Raw genomic sequence first — 14,271 nt, 5'->3', positions numbered from 1 at the left:
TTGTGACGATCGTGGATAAATACCTATGTATCTATAATCAGCTGAAATTCCTATGAAATCCCACTATCTATTTATAGCTCCAACTTGTGGGTTTTTCCTTTGGAAAATCCCACTGTCTTTTTATAGCCTCAGCTTGAGTGACGTTCCTGTTTATGAATTCTAGTATATATGTATAGCTACAAAATGTGGAAATCCCCAAGTCGATATTTATAGTCTCGAAATTTCCAGCGTCAGTGACGTCACTGTACTGAACACTAGGGATAAATATCAACAGTGTTGCAAGTGGCTGACCTGAATACGCGCTACTGTAGGTAGGTAGGTAGAGTGTATCTGATAGGGATAAAGTGAGTTTTATACGGACAAACAGAGACCAATAGACACACACAACGTACGCGCGCAGACACACACACACACACACACACACACAAACACACACACAACGTACGCGCGCCGACATACTCACACACACACACACACACACACACACACATACTCACACACACACACACACAGAAACACACAACGTACGCGCGCAGACATACTCACACACACACACATAAACACACACACACTATAAAATAGATAAAATTAGTAACTACTTACAATATCAACTTCTGTGACGATCGTGGATAAATACCTATGTATCTATAATCAGCTGAAATTCGTATGAAATCCCACTATCTATTTATAGCTCCAACTTGTGGGTTTTTCCTTTGGAAAATCCCACTGTCTTTTTATAGCCTCAGCTTGAGTGACGTTCCTGTTTATGAATTCTAGTATATATGTATAGCTACAAAATGTGGAAATCCCCAAGTCGATATTTATAGTCTCGAAATTTCCAGCGTCAGTGACGTCACTGTACTGAACACTAGGGATAAATATCAACAGTGTTGCAAGTGGCTGACCTGAATGCACGCTACTGCAGGTAGGTAGGTAGAGTGTATCTGATAGGGATAAAGTGAGTTTTATACGGACAAACAGAGACCAATACACACACCCACACAACGTACGCGCGCAGACATACGCACACACACACACACACACACACACACACGCACACACACATACACACATACACATACAGAGGGAAGAGGAAAAAACAAACCCCAAATATACTATCAACACAGAAGGGAGATGATACAAACCCCAAATAAACTATCCACACAAACGTACGCGAACGCATACAAACCCCAAATATACTATCAACACAGAAGGGAGATGATACAAACCCCAAATAAACTATCCACACAAACGTACGCGAACGCATACAAACTCCAAATATACTATCAACACAGAGTGAAGAAGTAAAAGCTTTTTGAAAGCACCTAAGCCCTCACCTGCAATGACCAACTCTGCCAAACACCTACACCCCACCCACCCCCACTCCCAACACTACAAAACCCATTTAACCCGTTATTTTATGGCATCAGTGTGTGATTTAGGAAACATCACACAAAATAATGGAGGAATAGACTGACTATTGTTTACCGACTTGCATGCCTAAAGAGCGTGCGTGAAGGAAAACATCCTTCCATTTCAATTCTAACTAAAACATGATCCAGAGGGATAGAGATAGGTGAAAGGGCACAATTTCATAAAGTGTGAGTAGAAAACAAAACACGCCATCCTTATTATACAATGTCAAGACCAAGAGACACTTACGTGTTCTTTCTGGTCTATTCTCTTTTAGAAGGTAGTATGAAATTTCACATCAGGGCCAACGCATCGGCTCACATTGTCAATTTTTCCATTTCCATGTCTTTACTGGCACAAGTTCTTCATCATCTTCAATTTCTTCTTCTTCTGAATCCCTCTTCTCTGTTTCGTCTTGTTTTTGTTTATTCTCTTTTCTCGTAGGGCACTCTGAATTCCAGTGTCCTTTCTCCTGACAACGATATTAGGTATCTTGACTTTTGTCTCTCTTTCTTAGACGAAGCAGGTATTCTGGAGACAAATACCCATTTACCTTTGCAGATATAGCAAACTTCATTAGCACTTACACACTTTCGTATGACTCTTATCAAATCAACGACCAAAAGAGTAAGTTTTGTTGCCACTTTCGCATGTGAATTATGTTTTCGTATGACTTTTAGCAAATATTTGACCAGCAGGTCGATCTGTGCTGACTCTTCCATCTTTGATCGTTTGAGAGCGAAATGAATACTCTGACGCTAAGACACTCTCCTTATATACAGAGACCTGCTGCGTATGAAACCTAGTCAAATGTAATTTTGCAATAAGATGAAACGATTTCATTGAGGAAGTAAAAGGCAATGATGTACCGTATCGCCTCACACAAAACCTGAAGTGTTAGTTCAAATCCGTGTCAGCGATTTCGAAGACGACATAACTGGGCTTTAATCAATGCTCTCCATTTCTGCCACAAAACCACGAGTCCTGATTCACGCCAAAAGAAATTTCGTTCGGTCCATAAAAAATAGTATCACATCCGAGAAACGCAAAAACGAACTTCCAGAAAACTGAGAACGACGGCTTACACCTACAACGTGAAATGTATGAGTTCAAGTAGTGCGTAAAACTTAGTCAAATTAAATTTTTATAGTCAAGACGAAACGATCTCTTTTCGAAGAAGAAAGCAGACACCAAGCGACAATGGCGATCCGTGTCACACAACACTTTTCAAAATGTATATGATCAGAGGTTTGTTCTAGCGATCTGCACGGTTAAATTAAATGTTGATGTATTTTGCAATAAGACGGACAATGGTCGCCCATGGAACCATTGTTCGTGCATTAGTTTAAATTTTTAAAATATTTTTTTTATATAAATCGCCTATAGGATAGACCCAGTAAAGCATGGCCATTCTCGTCACTGTGTGAATAGCTGCTCAAGTCAATTCGAAGTGAACGCGGTAAGAAAATAAGTATAGCCAATGAAATGGCTTACAACGGGTGATGCATTGTTTTGTTCTAGGACTGTGTGGCATAATAATCCCTATGTTCTTGCGTTGTTACCATTACAGTGCAGACAGACTGAAATGTGAACTTACAAGCCCTCTTTGTGTGTGTTGTACCATTTCTTCTTACCACATCAAAATACTGAGCGTCACAGTATTGGTTCGCGTTTTCAAGCTGACCATTTTTTTTATATCTCACTTAAACATTTTAACATAAACACTCACACTCACATCGGTATAGAACAGATGTGTTACAGTATTGAGGGGCATGTTATCTTTTTTTTTCAAACTAATAAATTTGGGGTTTGTATGAAGTAAAGAACCGAAAGTACAGTGAAACTCAAGGATGATGACCCAATCTGTCTGTCTATTGATGCGTGTATTTAACTTAAGAAGAAATATGACCTCTAAAACACAAAGAGATACGGCGAGCATGATTAGAATGAACATAACGATGTTTTCCTTCACGCCCGTGTAATTTAGAGCTTCAATCCTCTTTGAAGACAAACTTGGTCTCCTTTTGTAGGGCTTGAAATAATAAAAAACCTGAAAAAATCTTAAGCACTTTGCTATAGATAATTTCATCAACAGACTAAACAACATAAATACCGTTACAACACTAGAAAGCCTTAAATCTTCTATCAAAAAAGAAATGCATAAAAAAATTAAAGATTAACGATAACTAACCAATGAAACCGAATTTAACAAAGGCAGTGACATGTGAAGAAATGGCTCTCACTTTGGAAAGGTAGGCGAACGTACTCTGTCATGCACCATCAACTTGAAAAAAAAATTATAAACAGAGAGAAACCTGAATTCAAAATTCAGTTTTTTTTCTTCTTCAAAATTGTTTCGTTTCTTTTTTCTTTTTTTTTTTTGGAACAAATCTAAGCACTAATATAGAGTGGAAAAGGGAAAATGCACATACAAGCTTTGATATTTCTGAAAAAAATGAGGGGATATTCCTAACGTTCATAATCACCTATATATGCTTGGACTTGTCTGTGACTTATCCACAAAACAAGATGTACATATTTCTGGTCAAGTTGCAAGTGTGTGCGTGTTTTTGAAAATGGTAAAAATTGGATATACAATTTTCTCGTGACACTTATAAAGTGAAGAGTCTGTGCAAGTGTCAAAAGCCAAAGTCATATAAGTTTTGTATTTTGTACGGCTTGTAAAGATTTCCACTTTAGAAAATGTGAAGTATCACAAGTTATTATCACAAACAGAAGTGGAACATAGGGGCTTGCAAGAAAGAAAATAACCCAGACAGTTGGTGTCATCAAGAGTGCTAGAGACGGTACCCGAACTTGCTTGCTTGCTTACTTGAATTAAAGTGATTTTCGCTCTAATGGAGCATATATCACTGGTTTAATAACGCACCGCGTGATTTTTAATTACTCCTGGGGAAGGAAAGAGAGCCTCATCCCCAGGCTTTTATGTACTCACAGACTACTTTTTAATTTAGCCACTCAGGTGTAGGACTAACTAGTCCTTAACAACCTGACTGAAAGGCTTTAAACATGAGTGGGAATAGTCTCACCACACACTCATTTTTCTGTCCGAGCGTGGTAAAGGAGGAAAAAAGGTGCTCAAAAAGACAGCCATGGGTGTTAAGTACTCAACAGAACGCTAGCCCGTACTTATTTCAAATCAAGTCCCGTTTTTGCTAATAGACAGTAAAAAGTACCAATAATGTGTTAACCACTTGTGCAATTAGTTCAAATCTAACGAGTCTGTTAAATTTCCTACTTCCTAACATATCTATCTAATATTAGTACTTAGTGTAGTGTACATAAAAATAGCCATACTGATCTTATTTAAATTATTATGTCTAAGAGACATATGCCAGTTTGGTCACTGTTAGGTTTAAAAAGTTAAGTTTGTTGCGGTGTTCCAATGGGTCAAGTTTGTTTCGAGAATAGTTTAGTCAAGGAGGGATACCAAGCCAAATATGGTTCCCTAGTTAATAAAAAGCAATCTTTTGGAGCCCTAAAAAAGGCTGTTTTTTTCTGTTAGAAGGTAACACGTCTCTCTTTTGCTTTCACGTTCTTTCTCGCACTCCTAGTCTCATGATTCTTGATATCAGGAAATGCGTAGCCATGATGGGCGGCAATGTAAGCAGCGGCTTCTACCAGTTGACTGAGGGGGTATCCAGCGTAGGTTTGTTTGTAGAATTGGGGAAGAACTCTGACCCTAATCCCCATTGAGAAGGTCTTGGTTTAAAGGTGTCTAGAGATTTGTAGGCAACGTATTGTATGACTCTAATAAACTACCCTGCTTTGTTGACGTCATACAATGCTTGATCTAGTCCCATTTCGGTGTACATCTCAACGAGTGTCAGCGTCCCCCTCCTCCTCCTCAACCGCCTCAATTTCCTCTTCTGGTTCTGATACTAATTCTTTAGTTGAGGTAGATAGTTTCAAGTCCGCTGCTATGGTGTCTGTCGCTGTTATTGTTGTTGTGGTTGTTCTTTCAGCTGAGATTGCCTGCAGTGTCGGAGTGAGAAAAGAACGTTGTTGTTGTTGTAGTGTTTAACGCCATTTTTCAGCACGCGATAGGCTATACATGGCGGCCAGTATTAATGGTGGAGGAAGAACCCGGGAAAAACAAGGAAAGAACCCACCGACCCACGAGAAGCTACTGGCAAGCTTTCTCACATACCCACATTAGCCGAATCCGAGACTCGAACCCACGCAGACAAAGGTGAGATGACAGTGATCCGTAACGGAGAGCGCTTTAGACCACTCGGCCACTCGGGGCCCCAGAAAAGAACGTAGTGCCTCTGATGATTACATTTGAGTTTGCCATACCGTTTGTCTAACATAATTGGCCCTTTGTTTTGCCACCACTCTTTCCGGGGCAGGTTGTTTGTTAGGTATAGTCGGATGTTGACTAGATGTTATTTGTGTTCTCGAGGTGGGTGGAGTGCTAACTGGCTAGGTCTGCATTTCTTGCTCCCGCTACTGTTATGTATATTTCTTCCCTCCACACCGAGTTCTGGGCCTAATTCTTTTAATTTCGTTGTAACCGAACTTACATTATCCATATTATCACCAACAAAAAAAAAACGCACAAACCTAAAAGAAACACTCACTCACTTTTTTACAGAACATTACTATTTTTTTTTAAATTTTGATAAGCGACGGAAACGAAGGACTTAGAGTCGCACTTTCTAACCAAGATAAAGAAATCATGTGCTGATAGACTCACTTCTGTATTTTTTCTTCTAACTGACTAACATATCATAGGCAATGGAATGTTATTTCTTTTCGAGAGCATGGGGTAGCCCTGATTTTTTTTTTTTTTTGAACTTGAAGCTATGGCGGTCGCTTAGGTTATAAGATGGCGACCTTATCCTGTGAGAAAGCCTGTCGTCATTGCCTATGATATGTTAGTCAGTTAGAAGAAAAAATACAGAAGTGAGTCTATCAGCACATGATTTCTTTATCTTGGTTAGAAAGTGCGACTCTAAGTCCTTCGTTTCCGTCGCTTATCAAAATTTAAAAAAAATAGTAATGTTCTGTAAAAAAGTGAGTGAGTGTTTCTTTTAGGTTTGTGCGTTTTTTTTTGTTGGTGATAATATGGATAATGTAAGTTCGGTTACAACGAAATTAAAAGAATTAGGCCCAGAACTCGGTGTGGAGGGAAGAAATATACACAACAGTAGCGGGAGCAAGAAATGCAGACCTAGCCAGTTAGCACTCCACCCACCTCGAGAACACAAATAACATCTAGTCAACATCCGACTATACCTAACAAACAACCTGCCCCGGAAAGAGTGGTGGCAAAACAAAGGGCCAATTATGTTAGACAAACGGTATGGCAAACTCAAATGTAATCATCAGAGGCACTACGTTCTTTTCTGGGGCCCCGAGTGGCCGAGTGGTCTAAAGCGCTCTCCGTTACGGATCACTGTCATCTCACCTTTGTCTGCGTGGGTTCGAGTCTCGGATTCGGCTAATGTGGGTATGTGAGAAAGCTTGCCAGTAGCTTCTCGTGGGTCGGTGGTTCTTTCCTTGTTTTTCCCGGGTTCTTCCTCCACCATTAATACTGGCCGCCATGTATAGCCTATCGCGTGCTGAAAAATGGCGTTAAACACTACAACAACAACAACGTTCTTTTCTCACTCCGACACTGCAGGCAATCTCAGCTGAAAGAACAACCACAACAACAATAACAGCGACAGACACCATAGCAGCGGACTTGAAACTATCTACCTCAACTAAAGAATTAGTATCAGAACCAGAAGAGGAAATTGAGGCGGTTGAGGAGGAGGAGGGGGACGCTGACACTCGTTGAGATGTACACCGAAATGGGACTAGATCAAGCATTGTATGACGTCAACAAAGCAGGGTAGTTTATTAGAGTCATACAATACGTTGCCTACAAATCTCTAGACACCTTTAAACCAAGACCTTCTCAATGGGGATTAGGGTCAGAGTTCTTCCCCAATTCTACAAACAAACCTACGCTGGATACCCCCTCAGTCAACTGGTAGAAGCCGCTGCTTACATTGCCGCCCATCATGGCTACGCATTTCCTGATATCAAGAATCATGAGACTAGGAGTGCGAGAAAGAACGTGAAAGCAAAAGAGAGACGTGTTACCTTCTAACAGAAAAAAACAGCCTTTTTTAGGGCTCCAAAAGATTGCTTTTTATTAACTAGGGAACCATATTTGGCTTGGTATCCCTCCTTGACTAAACTATTCTCGAAACAAACTTGACCCATTGGAACACCGCAACAAACTTAACTTTTTAAACCTAACAGTGACCAAACTGGCATATGTCTCTTAGACATAATAATTTAAATAAGATCAGTATGGCTATTTTTATGTACACTACACTAAGTACTAATATTAGATAGATATGTTAGGAAGTAGGAAATTTAACAGACTCGTTAGATTTGAACTAATTGCACAAGTGGTTAACACATTATTGGTACTTTTTACTGTCTATTAGCAAAAACGGGACTTGATTTGAAATAAGTACGGGCTAGCGTTCTGTTGAGTACTTAACACCCATGGCTGTCTTTTTGAGCACCTTTTTTCCTCCTTTACCACGCTCGGACAGAAAAATGAGTGTGTGGTGAGACTATTCCCACTCATGTTTAAAGCCTTTCAGTCAGGTTGTTAAGGACTAGTTAGTCCTACACCTGAGTGGCTAAATTAAAAAGTAGTCTGTGAGTACATAAAAGCCTGGGGATGAGGCTCTCTTTCCTTCCCCAGGAGTAATTAAAAATCACGCGGTGCGTTATTAAACCAGTGATATATGCTCCATTAGAGCGAAAATCACTTTAATTCAAGTAAGCAAGCAAGCAAGTTCGGGTACCGTCTCTAGCACTCTTGATGACACCAACTGTCTGGGTTATTTTCTTTCTTGCAAGCCCCTATGTTCCACTTCTGTTTGTGATAATAACTTGTGATACTTCACATTTTCTAAAGTGGAAATCTTTACAAGCCGTACAAAATACAAAACTTATATGACTTTGGCTTTTGACACTTGCACAGACTCTTCACTTTATAAGTGTCACGAGAAAATTGTATATCCAATTTTTACCATTTTCAAAAACACGCACACACTTGCAACTTGACCAGAAATATGTACATCTTGTTTTGTGGATAAGTCACAGACAAGTCCAAGCATATATAGGTGATTATGAACGTTAGGAATATCCCCTCATTTTTTTCAGAAATATCAAAGCTTGTATGTGCATTTTCCCTTTTCCACTCTATATTAGTGCTTAGATTTGTTCCCAAAAAAAAAAGAAAAAAGAAACGAAACAATTTTGAAGAAGAAAAAAAACTGAATTTTGAATTCAGGTTTCTCTCTGTTTATAATTTTTTTTTCAAGTTGATGGTGCATGACAGAGTACGTTCGCCTACCTTTCCAAAGTGAGAGCCATTTCTTCACATGTCACTGCCTTTGTTAAATTCGGTTTCATTGGTTAGTTATCGTTAATCTTTAATTTTTTTATGCATTTCTTTTTGATAGAAGATTTAAGGCTTTCTAGTGTTGTAACGGTATTTATGTTGTTTAGTCTGTTGATGAAATTATCTATAGCAAAGTGCTTAAGATTTTTTCAGGTTTTTTATTATTTCAAGCCCTACAAAAGGAGACCAAGTTTGTCTTCAAAGAGGATTGAAGCTCTAAATTACACGGGCGTGAAGGAAAACATCGTTATGTTCATTCTAATCATGCTCGCCGTATCTCTTTGTGTTTTAGAGGTCATATTTCTTCTTAAGTAAATACACGCATCAATAGACAGACAGATTGGGTCATCATCCTTGAGTTTCACTGTACTTTCGGTTCTTTACTTCATACAAACCCCAAATTTATTAGTTTGAAAAAAAAAGATAACATGCCCCTCAATACTGTAACACATCTGTTCTGACTTTACCGATGTGAGTGTGAGTGTTTATGTTAAAATGTTTAAGTGAGATATAAAAAAAATGGTCAGCTTGAAAACGCGAACCAATACTGTGACGCTCAGTATTTTGATGTGGTAAGAAGAAATGGTACAACACACACAAAGAGGGCTTGTAAGTTCACATTTCAGTCTGTCTGCACTGTAATGGTAACAACGCAAGAACATAGGGATTATTATGCCACACAGTCCTAGAACAAAACAATGCATCACCCGTTGTAAGCCATTTCATTGGCTATACTTATTTTCTTACCGCGTTCACTTCGAATTGACTTGAGCAGCTATTCACACAGTGACGAGAATGGCCATGCTTTACTGGGTCTATCCTATAGGCGATTTATATAAAAAAAATATTTTAAAAATTTAAACTAATGCACGAACAATGGTTCCATGGGCGACCATTGTCCGTCTTATTGCAAAATACATCAACATTTAATTTAACCGTGCAGATCGCTAGAACAAACCTCTGATCATATACATTTTGAAAAGTGTTGTGTGACACGGATCGCCATTGTCGCTTGGTGTCTGCTTTCTTCTTCGAAAAGAGATCGTTTCGTCTTGACTATAAAAATTTAATTTGACTAAGTTTTACGCACTACTTGAACTCATACATTTCACGTTGTAGGTGTAAGCCGTCGTTCTCAGTTTTCTGGAAGTTCGTTTTTGCGTTTCTCGGATGTGATACTATTTTTTATGGACCGAACGAAATTTCTTTTGGCGTGAATCAGGACTCGTGGTTTTGTGGCAGAAATGGAGAGCATTGATTAAAGCCCAGTTATGTCGTCTTCGAAATCGCTGACACGGATTTGAACTAACACTTCAGGTTTTGTGTGAGGCGATACGGTACATCATTGCCTTTTACTTCCTCAATGAAATCGTTTCATCTTATTGCAAAATTACATTTGACTAGGTTTCATACGCAGCAGGTCTCTGTATATAAGGAGAGTGTCTTAGCGTCAGAGTATTCATTTCGCTCTCAAACGATCAAAGATGGAAGAGTCAGCACAGATCGACCTGCTGGTCAAATATTTGCTAAAAGTCATACGAAAACATAATTCACATGCGAAAGTGGCAACAAAACTTACTCTTTTGGTCGTTGATTTGATAAGAGTCATACGAAAGTGTGTAAGTGCTAATGAAGTTTGCTATATCTGCAAAGGTAAATGGGTATTTGTCTCCAGAATACCTGCTTCGTCTAAGAAAGAGAGACAAAAGTCAAGATACCTAATATCGTTGTCAGGAGAAAGGACACTGGAATTCAGAGTGCCCTACGAGAAAAGAGAATAAACAAAAACAAGACGAAACAGAGAAGAGGGATTCAGAAGAAGAAGAAATTGAAGATGATGAAGAACTTGTGCCAGTAAAGACATGGAAATGGAAAAATTGACAATGTGAGCCGATGCGTTGGCCCTGATGTGAAATTTCATACTACCTTCTAAAAGAGAATAGACCAGAAAGAACACGTAAGTGTCTCTTGGTCTTGACATTGTATAATAAGGATGGCGTGTTTTGTTTTCTACTCACACTTTATGAAATTGTGCCCTTTCACCTATCTCTATCCCTCTGGATCATGTTTTAGTTAGAATTGAAATGGAAGGATGTTTTCCTTCACGCACGCTCTTTAGGCATGCAAGTCGGTAAACAATAGTCAGTCTATTCCTCCATTATTTTGTGTGATGTTTCCTAAATCACACACTGATGCCATAAAATAACGGGTTAAATGGGTTTTGTAGTGTTGGGAGTGGGGGTGGGTGGGGTGTAGGTGTTTGGCAGAGTTGGTCATTGCAGGTGAGGGCTTAGGTGCTTTCAAAAAGCTTTTACTTCTTCACTCTGTGTTGATAGTATATTTGGAGTTTGTATGCGTTCGCGTACGTTTGTGTGGATAGTTTATTTGGGGTTTGTATCATCTCCCTTCTGTGTTGATAGTATATTTGGGGTTTGTATGCGTTCGCGTACGTTTGTGTGGATAGTTTATTTGGGGTTTGTATCATCTCCCTTCTGTGTTGATAGTATATTTGGGGTTTGTTTTTTCCTCTTCCCTCTGTATGTGTATGTGTGTATGTGTGTGTGCGTGTGTGTGTGTGTGTGTGTGTGTGTGTGCGTATGTCTGCGCGCGTACGTTGTGTGGGTGTGTGTATTGGTCTCTGTTTGTCCGTATAAAACTCACTTTATCCCTATCAGATACACTCTACCTACCTACCTGCAGTAGCGTGCATTCAGGTCAGCCACTTGCAACACTGTTGATATTTATCCCTAGTGTTCAGTACAGTGACGTCACTGACGCTGGAAATTTCGAGACTATAAATATCGACTTGGGGATTTCCACATTTTGTAGCTATACATATATACTAGAATTCATAAACAGGAACGTCACTCAAGCTGAGGCTATAAAAAGACAGTGGGATTTTCCAAAGGAAAAACCCACAAGTTGGAGCTATAAATAGATAGTGGGATTTCATACGAATTTCAGCTGATTATAGATACATAGGTATTTATCCACGATCGTCACAGAAGTTGATATTGTAAGTAGTTACTAATTTTATCTATTTTATAGTGTGTGTGTGTTTATGTGTGTGTGTGTGAGTATGTCTGCGCGCGTACGTTGTGTGTTTCTGTGTGTGTGTGTGTGTGAGTATGTGTGTGTGTGTGTGTGTGTGTGTGTGTGAGTATGTCGGCGCGCGTACGTTGTGTGTGTGTTTGTGTGTGTGTGTGTGTGTGTGTGTCTGCGCGCGTACGTTGTGTGTGTCTATTGGTCTCTGTTTGTCCGTATAAAACTCACTTTATCCCTATCAGATACACTCTACCTACCTACCTACAGTAGCGCGTATTCAGGTCAGCCACTTGCAACACTGTTGATATTTATCCCTAGTGTTCAGTACAGTGACGTCACTGACGCTGGAAATTTCGAGACTATAAATATCGACTTGGGGATTTCCACATTTTGTAGCTATACATATATACTAGAATTCATAAACAGGAACGTCACTCAAGCTGAGGCTATAAAAAGACAGTGGGATTTTCCAAAGGAAAAACCCACAAGTTGGAGCTATAAATAGATAGTGGGATTTCATAGGAATTTCAGCTGATTATAGATACATAGGTATTTATCCACGATCGTCACAAAATGGAACGAAAAAATTGAAAAAGAAGAAGAAAATGAGAAGAGGAAGAAAGAAGAGGAGGAGAAGAAAAAAGAAAGGGAAGAAGAGTGTAGGAGATAAAATAAGAACTTGGTGGAGAAAAAGAAGAAATTAGAAGAAGAAGAAAACCCAAAGGCCCTTTTCAGGGCCAGCCATATTTCTCGAAAAGAGATAGCCTTTCCATTGCCTACCCCTTTTTTTAAAAAAATTTAAAGAAAAGAAATCCCATGTTAAATTCCCCTTGTCCGTAGAGTGACCCACGATTTATTGCCATGTTAAATTCCCCTTGTCCGTAGAGTGACCCACGATTTTTCGCCATGTTAAATTTCCATTGTCCGTAGAGTGACCCAGGGGTGTTTTTAATGCTAATTCCCATTGTCCGTAGGGTGACCCCATTCACTACTAAGGACAGAAACAGAAACACATTTGCAGATGTCAACACGCTTCTCCCTAGCTTATTAAATCTCATGTATTTCATGTGGAATCGTCGCATACAAATCCAGTCAATAATCACGAAATTTCCTAGAATCGAGAAAAATACCAAACTCTATTCATTCCAGATCAAATGGAAAAGTTGTTGCAATGCACATTCATTCACAATATGACTGCAAATTTCAATTTTAACTAGACACGCCATTTTCTTTCGAAAGTTATGTCGAGCGCGCGACTAAGTTCAAATTTATCTGGGCGGAGTTATGTGCGCAGTAATAATGTTGATTTGTGTAATGATGAATATGCGCTTGTGTATTTAGTTTGGAATCCGGCATACAATCATTTACGTTGTTTCTTGTAGTGTATTTTGTTTATATAATTAAACCTTAGGTAGAATTAAAAAAAATGAGCATATAATAAAAAGGTTACTGCCTTTGTATGGGAAAATATGAACTCGTTTTGTCGGAAGGATATACTGCACTCCCAAGGTCGTGCAGTATTCCATCCCAAAACTCGTTCATATTTTCCCATACAAATGTAGTAACCTATAACTACAGATAGAACACAAATATACAGAAATACAATACAAAATACACAGAAACATAATACAAAAAACACTGAAATATAACACCAAATACACAGAAATATAATACAAAAAGCACATAAATATAATATACACTAAACATAGAACACAAAATACACAGAAATATAATACAAATAACACATAAATATAACACAAAATACACAGAAATATAATACACACTACACATAGAACACAAATTGCGCAGGAATATAATACAAAAAGCACATAAATATAATATAAAAAGAATTATAATACAAAATATACAGAAATATAAAACAAAATATACAGAAATATAATACACACTACACATATATCAAAAAATACACAGAAATATAATACAAAATACACAGAAATATAATATACACTACACATAGAACACAAACTACACAGAAATATAATACAAAATATACTGAAATATAGCACAAAATATACAGAAATATAATACAAACTACACATAGAACACAAAATACACAAAAAAATAATACACAAATGTACATAAATATAATAAACACTACACATAGAACACAAAATACACAGAAATATAATACAAAAAGCACATAAATATAATATAAAAAGAATTATAATACAAAATACACAGAAATATAATACAAAATATACAGAAGTATAATACACACTACACATAGAACACAAAATACAAAGAAATATAATACAAAATACACAGAAATATAATAAACACTACACATAAAACACAAAATATACAGAAAAATAATAAAAAATATACAGAAATATAATACACACTACACATAG

The sequence above is a fragment of the Sinohyriopsis cumingii genome, chromosome 3, assembly GCF_028554795.1.
Source record: "Sinohyriopsis cumingii isolate HCF-2022 chromosome 3, ASM2855479v2, whole genome shotgun sequence".
In the NCBI taxonomy this organism is placed as follows: Eukaryota; Metazoa; Mollusca; class Bivalvia; order Unionida; family Unionidae; genus Sinohyriopsis; species Sinohyriopsis cumingii.
The sequence above is the reverse complement of the archived record's forward strand: the minus strand, read 5'-3'. Positions refer to the sequence as shown.